This window comes from Arachis ipaensis, chromosome B4 (assembly GCF_059453495.1).
Source record: "Arachis ipaensis isolate K30076 ecotype BB chromosome B4, ASM5945349v1, whole genome shotgun sequence".
Classification (NCBI taxonomy): domain Eukaryota; kingdom Viridiplantae; phylum Streptophyta; class Magnoliopsida; order Fabales; family Fabaceae; genus Arachis; species Arachis ipaensis.
Genome location: NC_142439.1, coordinates 41,745,785 through 41,759,502, shown reverse-complemented (window position 1 = coordinate 41,759,502; position 13,718 = coordinate 41,745,785). Strand labels below are relative to the sequence as shown.

The 13,718-nt window shown below is 38.7% G+C and overlaps 1 non-coding gene and 1 pseudogene across 1 annotated transcript; one reads left to right on the top strand and one right to left on the bottom strand.

Moving 5' to 3' along the window:
* Positions 1-2,792: 2,792 nt before the first annotated feature.
* Positions 2,793-4,373, bottom strand: LOC148567314 (uncharacterized; annotated as a pseudogene).
* Positions 4,374-12,315: 7,942 nt separating this feature from the next.
* LOC148567313 (small nucleolar RNA R71) lies at positions 12,316-12,419 on the top strand. Its single transcript, XR_015882267.1, has one exon. It is a non-coding gene; the product is annotated as a small nucleolar RNA R71 (small nucleolar RNA).
* The last annotated feature ends 1,299 nt before the right edge of the window (positions 12,420-13,718 follow it).

Here is a 13,718-nt window from a genome sequence, read left to right as displayed (position 1 = left end):
TGCAGAAACTTAGATTGCAAGAAATGTAAATAACTGAATCTTAAAGTGCAAGAAATATAAATTGCTTGAATTATAAAAGGAATTAGGAGCTGGGGTTGCAGAATTTAAACAAGCAGAAGTAAAAGACAAATTAACAGAGAAGTAGAAGATGAATTGAATTGATGTAGATCTCAAACAGAGAATTAGAAATGCTTGAAGAATTAAAACAGAAAGTAAATGTAACTTAATTACAGAAGTTAAAAGAGAAATTGAAGATCTCAGGAGTGGAAGAGACTAGAAAACAAGTCTAGATCTCAAATCCTTCCTTGATCCAACAAGAACAATTGCAAAAGAAAATGGAAAAGTAAATTGCAGATGAAAGCAGTAAACAGAATTTGAAATGTAAATCACAGTCCTTAGAATTATGCAGAAAGATAAACAAAGAGATCTCAAGGTGAGATTGAAACAGAATTTCTTCAATTCTCCACCCAAGACCCAAGATAAAAAGTAAAGAGTGCTCAAGCAAGAACAAGGAAGAAGAGAGATCAATTCTCCTTCCAAATTCTTCAAGATCCAAATTCAAAGAACAACTATAAAAATTACAAAATGAAAATTCTCCAAGAAGCAAAAAAGGTCCTCTCTAAATCAAACTAGCTTCTATTTATACACTTCCTATTTTTTGGATTTTAGAATTTGGGTGGGCTTTTTAATTTGGTGAAGAATTGAATTAAATTGGATTTTTAATTGAATTTTCAGCCAATATGTTGCTTGCTCCCAGTGGTGTGCTCTGCTCTTGTGGGGAGCGGAGCATCAATGCTTGTCTTTGGCCTCTTTATTGCGTGCCAAGGTTGGGTCCCTCAGGATAGCACTCTACTCTCCTTGAGAGCGTAGTATCAATGCTGCCTTGGTGTGTCTTGTGCGCTCCAATTCTTCCTGGCCGGGTCAAGTTGTGCGTGTCAAGCCTCCTTGGCCGTGTCAAGTCGCGCCTCATGCACCAAGGAATAAGGGAAGTAGCGCTCTGCTCTTGCCAAGAGCGTAGAACTCCCTTTTCTTTGGAGAGGTTTCAAGTTCGAAACCTTAGGGAGGCATTGCTGGCAATTTTTTTTTGTGAAGGAGACAAGGTTGGCGCATGGATTGACTGGGAGTGCCTTGGTTCGAATCCTTGCTGAGCCATTTTGTGCATTTTTATTTTGCCAAGCTTTGTAGTAGTGCTTCCTTCCTTTCCTTAGGTGCTTGGTTCAATCCTTGGGGCAAGCATTGGCAAACATTTTCCCTTGCAATTGTTTTGGATGGAGCCCGATAATGCTCTTGGCAAGAGCGGAGTATTATGCTTCTCCCCTTTCTCTCTTAGTTCAAAATTGTGCTCCGCTCTCAAGGGGGGCGTAGCATCCAAGCCTTGCTTCCTTGGTTCATTGTTGTGCTCCCTTACAGAGTGCTCCGCTCTTGGAGAGAGTGTTGTGCTTCCTCCTTCCATGTGCCATGCTTCCCTGTTTCTTTTGCTACACTTTTCTCTTCCTTGGGCCACGCTTCTTAGGCTACGCTTTCTTGTTTTCTTCTTTTCTTCACCTGTAAATAATCAAAACAACCAATCAAAGTATCACCAAATTCACAAGGTTTATAAATCATTTGAAAACCAATTAAATTTAGCTTAAACCTCGTGATTTAGTATCAATTAAGGGGTGATTGATTGATTCAAGGAAACCATTCAATTTCACTCCAAATTACTTACTTACAAGGCAAGAAAGTGCATAAAACCTAATAAAAACAAAGAAAAAGACTAGTAAAACTAGGCTAAGATGACTTGTCATCACAACACCAAACTTAAAACTTGCTTGTCCCCAAGCAAGCATTAAACCTAAGAGAAGATAGAATGAAATAGAGAAGTGTGCATGTCCTTATTAAGCAGATAGTTGAACTTGGTTCATGAGATTTTATGCAGATCAATAGTAGCTCATTTATTACTTGCCGTTAAATAAACAATGTTTCCTCAAGGGTTCTCTAAGGTTGCTGCTATAATGCCTTGCTTTTTGCTTACTTCCCTTGTTAGCTTTTTCCTTCTTTCTTTTGCTTAGAAAGCTTATTACTTATTGAAGGCTTGGTGGCAAATGTTACAGCAGTCTTTGGCTTAATTGCACTCAACATTCCTTCACCACAGACACATGGCTCACCTTTTTCTTCCTAAGATCATTGATGCCCAGCATCTCTTTGGATAACTAAGTGTTTTGTAGCTAGGTTTCTCTTTATTGTGGACTTTCAGTTGGCAATCTTAAATCAGTTGATCTAAGTGGCCAAGTTTTGAAATACTCCTTAGAACTTACTTGTCCAAGCATATCCTTGTAGAAAAACACCACAGGCATGTGTTCTAGGGTCCAAGCTATTGGTGTCTAGCCTTATTGTTTGTTTCTTTGCCACTTTTTGGCTTTTCTATTTCTTTTTCTTTCTGTTTTGATTCATTTTCAAGGGATTTTTATTAATTGAAGGATCATAGCAGCAACTAGCTTAAGCTTCAAGTAACATGTCATTATGCAGCAATTATTTTGTGAGCTAACAATTGAATCAAACACATACCACCACTAACTTTCATTCTAACTTTTGCAACATTGAACAATTACTTTTCTAAATCAAACATCTCTCTTTTATTCAAATAGCAAGGGGAACAAAACTAAATACTCAAGCTAATGAAGGATGACAATCATGCAGATAGCTTTTAAGCTAAAAATATATGCAAAACAAAGAACAATTGGAGGTATATCATGTTTCAGATATACACCTTCCTTATTTAATTTAAAATTATGAAAGAACTTCACCACCTTCTAATTGTCATGTCCCTGGTTATTGCTTGATTCTCCCTTCTTCTTCTTTCTCTTCCAGAGCTTGGAGTAGTCCTGAGTTTCTTCACTAGGGCACCTTCTATCCCAGATAGGATCTATAAGACCTGAGAGCCCAACTGCCTCCAATCTTTCATGTATTACCTCTGTGTAGTGATGAGACATGTCCTTCTGTCGGTCTATAAATTCTTGGCACTGCTCAAATGGTTTGATTTGTGGATCTAGTGCTGGCGTATTGTGGGTCAAATACTTCAACCTTGCTTGCATATTTTCATCATACTCTAATTGTTGCACATGTCTAACCTCTCCAATAGTATGATGAATGTTCTTCCACTGATACAAGTTGTGAGTATATTCCCCATATTTGGCTTGGGTCAGGAACATTTTGTCGTATGACTCTTGAAGATTTGTTGTTTGTTCTCTTTTCCCCTCAAGAATCTCGGCTTGAAATTCTTGTTGTTGGACCATCATTTGTTGCTGCCAGCTCTCTTGTCTCTCCTCCATTCTATGCTGCCAAGCTTCATTTTGCTCCCTATCTTTCAAATATTGCTCCCAGTGCTCTAGATATTGCTCATGTTGCATTGAATACTGCTCTTGTGCTCTCACATTTTGTTGTGATATTTCCTCAAGAGCTCTTTGTAGCTGACACATGTCTATGGCACTGTGAGCTTGCTCTTCCCCTTCCTCTAATCTTCTTCTCCTTTGTGGTCTTTCTTCTTGATCATCATCCTCATTAATTCATTCCATATTTCTCTTTGTGATTCCCGTCCCCTTTTTTACTTTCTCTGTGCCCTCATCTTCAAAGATTACTCCAGCTTTGTTGCATAGCCTTAGAATAGTGCTTGGATGACCAAGCGTAGTTGATTTATTTATGCTTTCAGCTATCTCTTGAATACTGTCGGCTATGAGTTGGGCAAGGTTGATTTCTCTCCCATGTAGGATATAGTATGTCAAGAGTGCTCGCTTGATTGTGACCCCTGAGGTGTTTCCAGTAGGGCGTAAAGATCTCCTTACTATCTCATACCACCCCTTGGCCTCAGGAATGAGATTTATTCTTTTCAATTGGCTTGGGACTCCTTTTGAATCTCTTTCCCAGTCTGTGTCTTCCAAGCATATCCCCTGTAAGATCTCATCAGGGTCATTCTCTCCCTGCAGTCTGGCCTCATAGCTGGGCTCTTCATAAGTTATGGTTCTCAACTTCAAGGCCCTTGTAATGGATGCTGGACTGAAATCTACTTCAACTCCTCTAACATAACTTTTGTAAGGGATGCTGTCTTCACTCTCTTTCACAGCATTTGCATAAAATTCTCTGATCATAACTGCACTAATCTTGGTGAGAGGATCGCATAGAAGATTCCACCTTCTTTCCCTAGTGATTTTCCTCATGATTGGGTATTCCCCATCTCTCAGCTCAAAACCCCTCTCATGAATGATGTGCTTTATTTTCATGAATCTATGATATTTTCTTTCAAGAAACTGAGATCTAAACTTCCTTATATCATAGGATGGGGGTTTGGTTACCATTGGTTCCTTCCCTTGTCTTCTCTTTGAACTTGATGAAGCCATGAATTCAATTAAAGGGAGGAGGCAGGGGTGGATTTGTGGTTGGTTGAGGTACCATTTTATAGTGTAAAGCGAACGAAGAAAGAAATGTTGCTGTTGAGAGGGGAGTAGGACGTGTTTAGGATTGCACAAGGTGGAACAAGGATTTATGATTGAAAGGAAGACTTGTAGGAACATGTGATGCAAGAAATGTCTCAACCTATTTATAGGCAAGGCATTAAAGCTTTAGACGAAGACCATACTTAAAGAGGGATTCGGTCATGACTTATGAAGGGTGAAGATTAAGTTGAACAACATAGTAACTTCATGAGATGAACGGCTTGCATGTTCTCTTGAGGATTGACAAGGATTCTCTTCCCATTGGTTGCATGAGGTTCATCCTCCAAGGTGACTAGCATGCATATTTTTGCTTTCCAAGGTAGGCACACCTTTCTAGGCACATGTGATCCTTCTCTCTTAGCTTGTCATAGCTGTGTCTTCATCTTGTCTTTACCTCAACCTTCTTTTTCCTAATTAAATCAAAATGGTAAGCTTTAGGACACAACTGTAGCACAGTGATGAAGTGGTGAATGCTTAGATTATTTATTATGTTTCTTAGTCATAAAAGATCAATTGTGTCCCTTACTTGGTGAACCAAGGTTTGGTGAACACCAAACTTGTCTCTTTCTAAGGGATTAATGTCAAGTGCAAGCAATTTATCACAATTGATACCTTCATCATAAGTTCTAATTTATTTTCTAATATAAATTCCTGAAATGAAACAATGTATGATTCATCTATGTATGACTTTGATTCTATGAACAAAAGTTAATTCTTCTGAAAATTGGTACATATGCAGACACCAAACTTAATGTTTGGTCATATACTTCATCGAAATGACTAAGCATATGATCTAAGAATGCTTGAAAAGCTGATTTTCTTATGTGCTGTCAAGCACACCAAACTTAGAAGTCTGGCATGTATTTCAAAAAAGTGTATGCATCTGTCATGTATGTCTAATAGAATTCAAAATCATGCTAAGGTGATCATAATTTACTGAATTTAAAAATGAACAAGAATCTTAAATCATGGGTTGCCTCCCATGGAGTGCTCTTTTATTGTCATTAGCTTGACATTGAACCCCTCTTTTATGGTGGTTGATGATTGTAGTGTCTCAGCTTGTCCCCCCTGACTGTGAGCTTCTTCTTTGTTCCTTGATGCTCAATTTCGGCGTGCTCAAGTGAGAGTATTTTGCAAATAGTGTAGTAGTCATTGACTTGTTGGTCTGTCCCCAACTGTTGATAGATCAACTGTACTTCATCACCCTTGGAGAACCCCTCTGTTGGAATCTTTTTGTTCTTCCAACCCTTTTTAGTCTTGTTCTTGTTTTTCTTCCTTCTTTTTGCTAATCCTCCTTCTTTAACAGTGGGCTTCACTTTAGGACTTTTCTTCTCAGTGGTTGACACTTCAATGTCTTCTTGAATTTTTTTATCACTCTGCACATTCTCTTTCTCTTTTTGCCCTGCTGTATTATCTATTTCTTGCTTTGGAAGGTAACTACTGGTCGTCTTGTTAATTCCTTCCTTCCACTGCAAGTTTTCCTTGTCAGTTTCCATGCAGTCTTTTTTTTCATCAATGAGCTGTGTTTCTGGAAATACATTCAGGATGACGCTTTCATCATGCATTCTGAGGGTCAACTCTTCTTGCTCTACGTCTATAATGGCCCTAGAAGTGGCCAAGAATGGTCTCTCCAGTATAATGGAATCACCTTCATCCTCATCTGAATCTAAGACCACAAAATCTGCAGGGAATATGAATTTGTCTACCTTGACTAGAAGGTTCTCAATCACACCCCTGGGACATATCACTGACTTGTCCACCAATTCTAAAGACATCTGTACTGGATTTACTTCCTCTATGCACAGCTTTTTCACTAGAGAGGAGGGTATCAGATTGATACTAGCCCCTAAGTCACACATTGCCTTGTTGATGATCATACTACCTATGGTACAAGGTAGAAAGAAACTTCTAGGATCTTCAAATTTAGGGGGGAGTCCTTTCTGGATTAATGCTCTGCATTCTTCAGTGAGCAGTATAGTTTCCTTCTCTTGCCAACTTCTCTTTTTGTTTATAAGCTCCTTCAAAAACTTGGCATATAGGGGCATTTGCTCTAATGCTTCAGCCAGGGGTATGTTGATCTCCAATTTCTTGAAGACTTCATGAAATTTAGGGAAGTGTTGGTCCTTAGTCTCCTTGTTGAACCTTTGGGGGTATAGCAATGGAGGTGTGAGGTTCACTCCCTGCCTGTGATCCTTGGTTGCTTCTTTTATTGCTTCCTTTGAGTTGTGTGGCTGTTCCTCCATTTCTTGAGCCTGCTTTGAAGTTTGCTTGCTTGCTGTTACATCCTCATCATTGGCTTCCTCTTTTTCAGCCTGTTTCTTGTCATTTTCCTTTGGCTTCTTGGTTGCTTCTTCATTTTTCACCAAGATCTTTCCACACCTTAGTTGTATAGCTTTACATTCCTCCTTTGGATTAGGAATGATGTCGCTTGGCAATGAGCTTGATGGTCTCCCAATGGCAATTTGCTTGGAAAGCTGCCCAATCTACCTCTTCATATTCTTCATGGAAGCTTCCTGGTTCTTTGTTGTCATCTCTTGGTGCTTCATCATTTTATCCATTAAGATCTCCAAGTTGGTGATCCTCTGAGAGTCTTGTGAGATTGGTTGGTTGTGGGGTGTTAAGGGTTGAGGGTAAGTGTTTTGATGGGTGGCTTGGTTATTGGCTGGATGATGGTTAGAGTTAGGGTAAGTGTTTTGTGGTTTTCTGTATGTGTTTTGGTTATTATTCTGCTGGTTGTTGTAGCTTGTGTTTTTCCAACTGTTTTGGTTTGAAGTCCTTTTCCATGGTTGTTGAGTTTGATTGTGATTGTCTCCCCATCTGAGGTTGGGGTGGTTCTTCCAGGAGGGGTTGTAAGTGTCACCATAAACTTCATTTGGCCCAGAATTTTGGTTGTGCATATACTGGACTTGTTCTTGCTGTTGGTCTTCACAAGCTTCTTCACCTTGCCCCCATGTGGTTGATGGTTGGCTTGTGTTGACTGCTGCAACTTGGAGGCTATCAATCCTTTTGGCTATTTGCTCAAATTATTGTTGAATTTGCTGCTGCATCATTTTGTTTTGAGCTAGGATTGAGTCCACTCCTTCCAACTCCATCACTCCTTTCCTTTGTGATGGTTAGCGTTGCCTTTGGTGAGCGAAGAAATATTGGTTGTTAGCCACCATATTAATGAGATTTTGGGCCTCCTCTGCAGTTTTCATGAGCTGCAAAGAGCCTCCAGCTGAGTGATCCAATGCCTCCTGAGATTTCAATGTCAAGCTTTCATAAAAATTCTGCAACCTGTCCCATTCATTGAAAATTTCAGGAGGGCACTTCCTGATTAGAGCCTTGTATCTCTCCCATGCCTCATAGATGGGTTCAGTGTCCATTTGTGTGAATGTTTGTACTTCAGTCTTCAACCTAATAATCCTTTGAGGTGGGTAAAATTTGGCAAGGAACTTGCTCACTAGATCATCCCAATTGTTGATACTATCTCTTGGAAAAGATTTCAACCATTGAGTAGCTTTGTCTCTGAGAGAAAATGGAAATAGCAGTAGCTTGTAGCTGTCAGGATACACACCATTGGTTTTGACAGTGTCACAAATCCTCAAGAAAGTAGATAAGTGTTGGTTCGGATCTTCAAGTGGTCCTCCTCCATAAGAGCAGTTATTTTGAACTAAGGTGATGAGTTGTGGCTTCAGTTCAAAGTTATTTGCATTAACATTTGGGGTAAGAATGCTACTCCCATAGTGTCTAGGATTTGCAAATGTGTAGGAGGCCAAAACTCTTCTCCGTGGTGGATTGTTGCTGTTATTGGTTGCTCTTCCTGGTGAATTTGTTGGGTTTGTTGAGTGTTCCTCCATATCTTAGAACTTTTCTTCTGAATCCTCTTCTCCAACAATGCCTTTCCCTCTTTCAGCTCTTCTTAATCTCTTGAGGATTCTTTCGTCTTGTTCACAAAAGGTGGGTATAGCTCCCCTTGTCCCTGACATACAAACAAAACATAAAAATCACATAAAATTAGAAAAGTAATAACACTTCAATCCATTGCTGGAGTGAAATTTTAGTTAGCTTAAGCAAAAATTCAAACAGTTAGTGTGTTAGTCAAAAGTTAAAGAAACAGAAAAGAAAAAGTGCTTGATCTAGATCTCCACTTCACTTAATCATTGTCAATCTAATCAATCCCTGACAACGGTGCCAAAAACTTGATGGATATTTTGGAAAACGAATTCCAACACCCAAAACTCGCCGGCAAGTGTACCAGGTCGCATCAAGTAATAATAACTCACATGAGTGAGGTCGATCTCACAGGGATTGAAGGATTGAGCAATTTTAGTTTAGTGGTTGATTTAGTCAAGCGAATCAAGTGTTGATTTGAGTGGTTTGTAATTGACAGAAGCTAAATTGCATGAATTATAAAGGGAGAGGGAAGAATTGCAGTAAATTAAAGAGAACAGAAAATAAAAGTGTTGAATCTTAAAGAACAAGTAAATTAAATTGCAGAAACTTAGATTGCAAGAAATGTAAATAACTGAATCTTAAAGTGCAAGAAATATAAATTGCTTGAATTATAAAAGGAATTGGGAGCTGGAGTTGCAGAATTTAAACAAGCAGAAGTAAAAGACAAATTAACAGAGAAGTAGAAGATGAATTGAATTGAAGTAGATCTCAAACAGAGAATTAAAAATGCTTTGAAGAATTAAAACAGAAAGTAAATGTAACCTAAATACAGAAGTTAAAAAAGAAATTGAAGATCTCAGGAGTGGAAGAGACTAGAAAACAAGTCTAGATCTCAAATCCTTCCTTGATCCAACAAGAACGATTGCAAAAGAAAATAGAAAAGTAAATTGCAGAAGAAGTGGGAGATGAAAGCAGTAAACAGAATTTGAAATGTAAATCACAGTTCTTAGAATTATGCAGAAAGATAAACAAAGAGATCTCAAGGTGAGATTGAAACAGAATTTCTTCAATTCTCCACCCAAGACCCAAGATAAAAAGTAAAGAGTGCTCAAGCAAGAACAAGGAAGAAGAGAGATCAATTCTCCTTCCAAATTCTTCAAGATCCAAATTCAAAGAACAACTCTAAAAATTACAAAATGAAAATTCTCCAAGAAGCAAAAAAGGTCCTATCTAAATCAAACTAGCTTCTATTTATACACTTCCTATTTTTTGGATTTTAGAATTTGTGTGGGATTTTTAATTTGGTAAAGAATTGAATTAAATTGGATTTTTAATTGAATTTTCAGCCCATATGTTGCTTGTCCCAGTGGTGTGCTCTGCTCTTGTGGAGAGCGGAGCATCAATGCTTGTCTTTGGTCTCTTTGTTGCATGCCAAGGTTGGGTGCCTCAGGATAGCGCTATGCTCTCCTTGAGAGCGTAGCATCAATGCTGCCTTGGTGTGTCTTGTGTGCTCCAATTCTTCCTGGCCGTGTCAAGTTGTGTGTGTCAAGCCTCCTTGGCCGTGTCAAGTCGCACCTCATGCACTAAGGAATAAGAGAAGTAGCGCTCTGCTCTTGCCAAGAGCGTAGCACTCCCTTTGCTTTGGAGAGGTTTCAAGTTCGAAACCTTGGGGAGGCATTGCTGGATTTTTTTTCTTTTTGTGAAGGAAACAAGGTTGGCGCATGCATTGAGTGGGAGTGCCTTGGTTCGAATCCTTGCTGAGCCATTTTATGCATTTTTATTTTGCCAAGCTTTGTAGTAGCGCTTCCTTCCTTTCCTTAGGTGCTTGGTTCGATCCTTGGGGCAAGCATTAGCAAACATTTTCCCTTGCAATTGTTTTGGATGGAGCCCGATAATGCTCTTGGCAAGAGCGGAGCATTATGCTCCTCCCCTTTCTCTCTTGGTTCAAAATTGTGCTCCGCTCTCAAGGGGAGCGTAGCATCCAAGCCTTGCTTCCTTGGTTCATTGTTGTGCTCCCTTAGAGAGTGCTCCGCTCTTAGAGAGAGTGTTGTGCTTCCTCCTTCCATGTGCCATGCTTCCTTGTTTCTTTTGCTACACTTTTCTCTTCCTTGGGCCATGCTTCTTAGGCTACGCTTTCTTGTTTTCTTCTTTTCTTCACCTGTAAATAATCAAAATAACCAATCAAAGTATCACCAAATTTACAAGGTTTATAAATTATTCAAAACCAATTAAATTTAGCTTAAACCTCATGATTTAGTATCAATTAAGGGGTGGTTGATTGATTCAAGGAAACCATTCAATTCCACTCCAAATTACTTACTTACAATGTAAGAAAGTGCATAAAACCTAATAAAAACAAAGAAAAAGACTAGTAAAACTAGGCTAAGATAACTTGTCATTACTTACCCACTTTGACCAAGATATTTTCCACTAATCCGTATGCAGGCTTCATAGATTTGTCTACCATCTGTAATGCTATCTTTGTGGGTTGTGCCTCTTGGATCTGCAGCTTCTTCATCACAGACAAGGGCATTAAATTGATGCTTGCTCCCAGATCACATAACGCTTTCTCAAAGGTTGTGCTCCCAATGGTGCATGAAATTTGAAAGCTCCCTGGATCTGGCATCTTCTTTGGTAAGTTATTCTGAATGATGGCACTGCATTCTTTAGTCAGGACCACTGTCTCATTTCCCTTTAAAGGCTTCTTCTTTGACAACAGCTCCTTCATGAACTTGGCATAGAGAGGCATTTGTTCCAAAACCTCAGCAAAAGGAATATTGATTTGCAACTTTCTGAAGACTTCCAAGAACTTTGAAAACTGCTTGTCCTTGGTCTCCTTTTGAAGTCTCTGAGGATATGGAATTTTAGGCTTGTACTCGGGAGCCTTTGACAAAGTAGGATAAGTGTCAAGAGAGTCTGGGAATGGGTTGTCTGCACGCTTTGGAGGGGTGTGCTCCACTTCTCCCTTCTTCTCTTCTAGAGCTTCCTTTTCAACTAGCTCTTCATTGGCCTTAGTCTCAGAGCCAGATACTTTACCACTTCTCAATTGAATAACCTTGCAATCTTCTCCTGGGTTCACCACTGTATCCTCTTGAAATGTACTTGCAGACCTCTCAAGTATTTGCTTGCTCAGTTGGCCCACTAGCACCTCTAAGTTTCTAATGGAGGCTCTGGTTTCCTGCATAACTTGTGCTTCCATACTTGCCACTTGTCCACTTATCAAAGTGATAGCCTTGCATTCCTCTCTTAGATTTGGAATTGTGTTACCAGGAAGGCTATTAGTGGTCCTCTGATCAATTTCAGTGACTTTTGTGGCTAATTGACCCATTTGAATCTCCAGGTTCTTGATGGATGCTCTGGTTTCCTGTCAAAAACCTGTCAATATTACTTCCAAATCATTGTTCTGCTGGAAACCACCCTAAGAACTATTGTTGAAGTTCTGAGGTCTCTGAGGTTGGTCCCTCCATCCAAAATTTAGGTGATTTCTCCATCCCTGGTTGTATGTCTTAGAGTATGGATCATTGTTGGGATTCCTAGGACCACTCCCCATGTAATTCACCTGTTCAGAAAAAGGTTGAGCATAATCATAATTATCATTTTGTAAAAATTACCTATTATGTCATAGGATATTTCTTGTGGTGAATTTTGTGTGTTGATAGCTGAGGCTTGCATGCCACCCATCTGTTGAGTAAGTAGATTTATTTGCTGAGACATCAGCTTGTTCTGAGCAAGAAGAGCATTAACAGCTTCTACTTCCAACACGCCTCTCTTCTGAGGGGTCTCAGAGTTCACAGGATTTCTGTTAGATGAGTATAAATATTGGTTGCTTGCAACCAATTCAATCAGCTCAATAGTCTCCTCTGGTGTCTTTTTCTTGTGCAGTGAACCGCCTACAGAAGTGTCTAGGCTCATCTTGGACATCTCACCCAAACCTTCATAAAAGATATCTAGTTGGGTCCATTTGGAGAATATGTCCGGAGGGCATTGCCTAGTCAGTAGCTTGTATCTCTCCCAAGCTTCATAAAGAGTTTCACCCTCCTTCTGTCTGAAAGTCTGAACCTCCAACCTGAGCTTAGTCAGCTTCTTTGGTGGAAAAAATTTAGTGAGAAATTATGTAACAACTTTTTCCCAAGTATTCAGACTCTCCTTTGGTTGGAAATCTAACCACAGCTTTGCTTTATCCCTCAGAGCAAACAGGAAGAGCATGAGTTTGTACACCTCTGGGTTCACTCCATTTGTCTTCAAAGTATCACAAATCTGCAGAAAATCAGATATAAACTGATTTGGATCTTCATGAGGAAGTCCATGATATTGGCAGTTTTGTTGCACCAGGGTGACCAATTGTGGCTTCGACTCAAAGTTGTTTGCAGCTATATGAGGCACCACAATGCTTTTTCCATAAAGATCTGCAGTAGGGGCAGAATAAGAGCCAAGCACTCTCCTTTGTTGCTCATCCCCATTCGGATTTGCCACATTGGCATTAGCATTATTGTTAGGATCCATAGTGGACTCTGTAGCCTTGTAAAGTCTTGCTTGTTGCAAACGCCACCTGAAAGTTCTTTCAGGTTCAGGATCAAAGTCTAAGAGATGTTCTTTGTCTCTGTTCCTGCGCATACACAAATAGAAAACAAGAGAAGATGGGACTCTCTACGTCAGAGTGTAGAGAAGTCCCTGTGAGGTAACCTGTGTAAAGAAATAAAATAAAAATATTAAATAAATAAACAAAAAAATTGAAAATTTCAATTAAAATTAAGACAAAAATTTTGAAATTATTAAGCCAAAAAAAAATAAAAATAAAAAAAATTAATTAGAGAACACCAAACTTAATTTTAGAAATTAAGAAAAATATTGGTATTATTTATTTATTTATTTAAATTTTTTTTAAATAATAAAATTAAAATAAAATAAAAAAATGGATACGGTATAAAGGGAACGGGGGAAAGTAAACGAAAAGGAAAAAGAAAAAAAATAAATAAATAACGTAAAGGAGAAAAAAAATTAACGTAAAGGAAAAAAAGAAAAAAATAACGTAAAAAAATGCAAAATAAAAATTAATAATAAAATATATATATATATATATATATATATATATATATATATATATAATTATCTAATCTAAGCAATCAAACAACGAATAATTATTAATCACTATCAATCCCTGGCAACGGCGCCAAAAACTTGGTGTGGAATTTATAACCCACAAACTAACCGGCAAGTGCACCGGGTCGTACCAAATAATACCTTACGTGAGTAAGGGTCGATCCCACGAGGATTGATGGATTAAGCAACAATAGTATTTGATAGGATTAGTTAGACAAACAGAAAATAGCGTTCGGAAGTTCAAAAGCATTAAAAAGTAAATTTAAAGTTGAA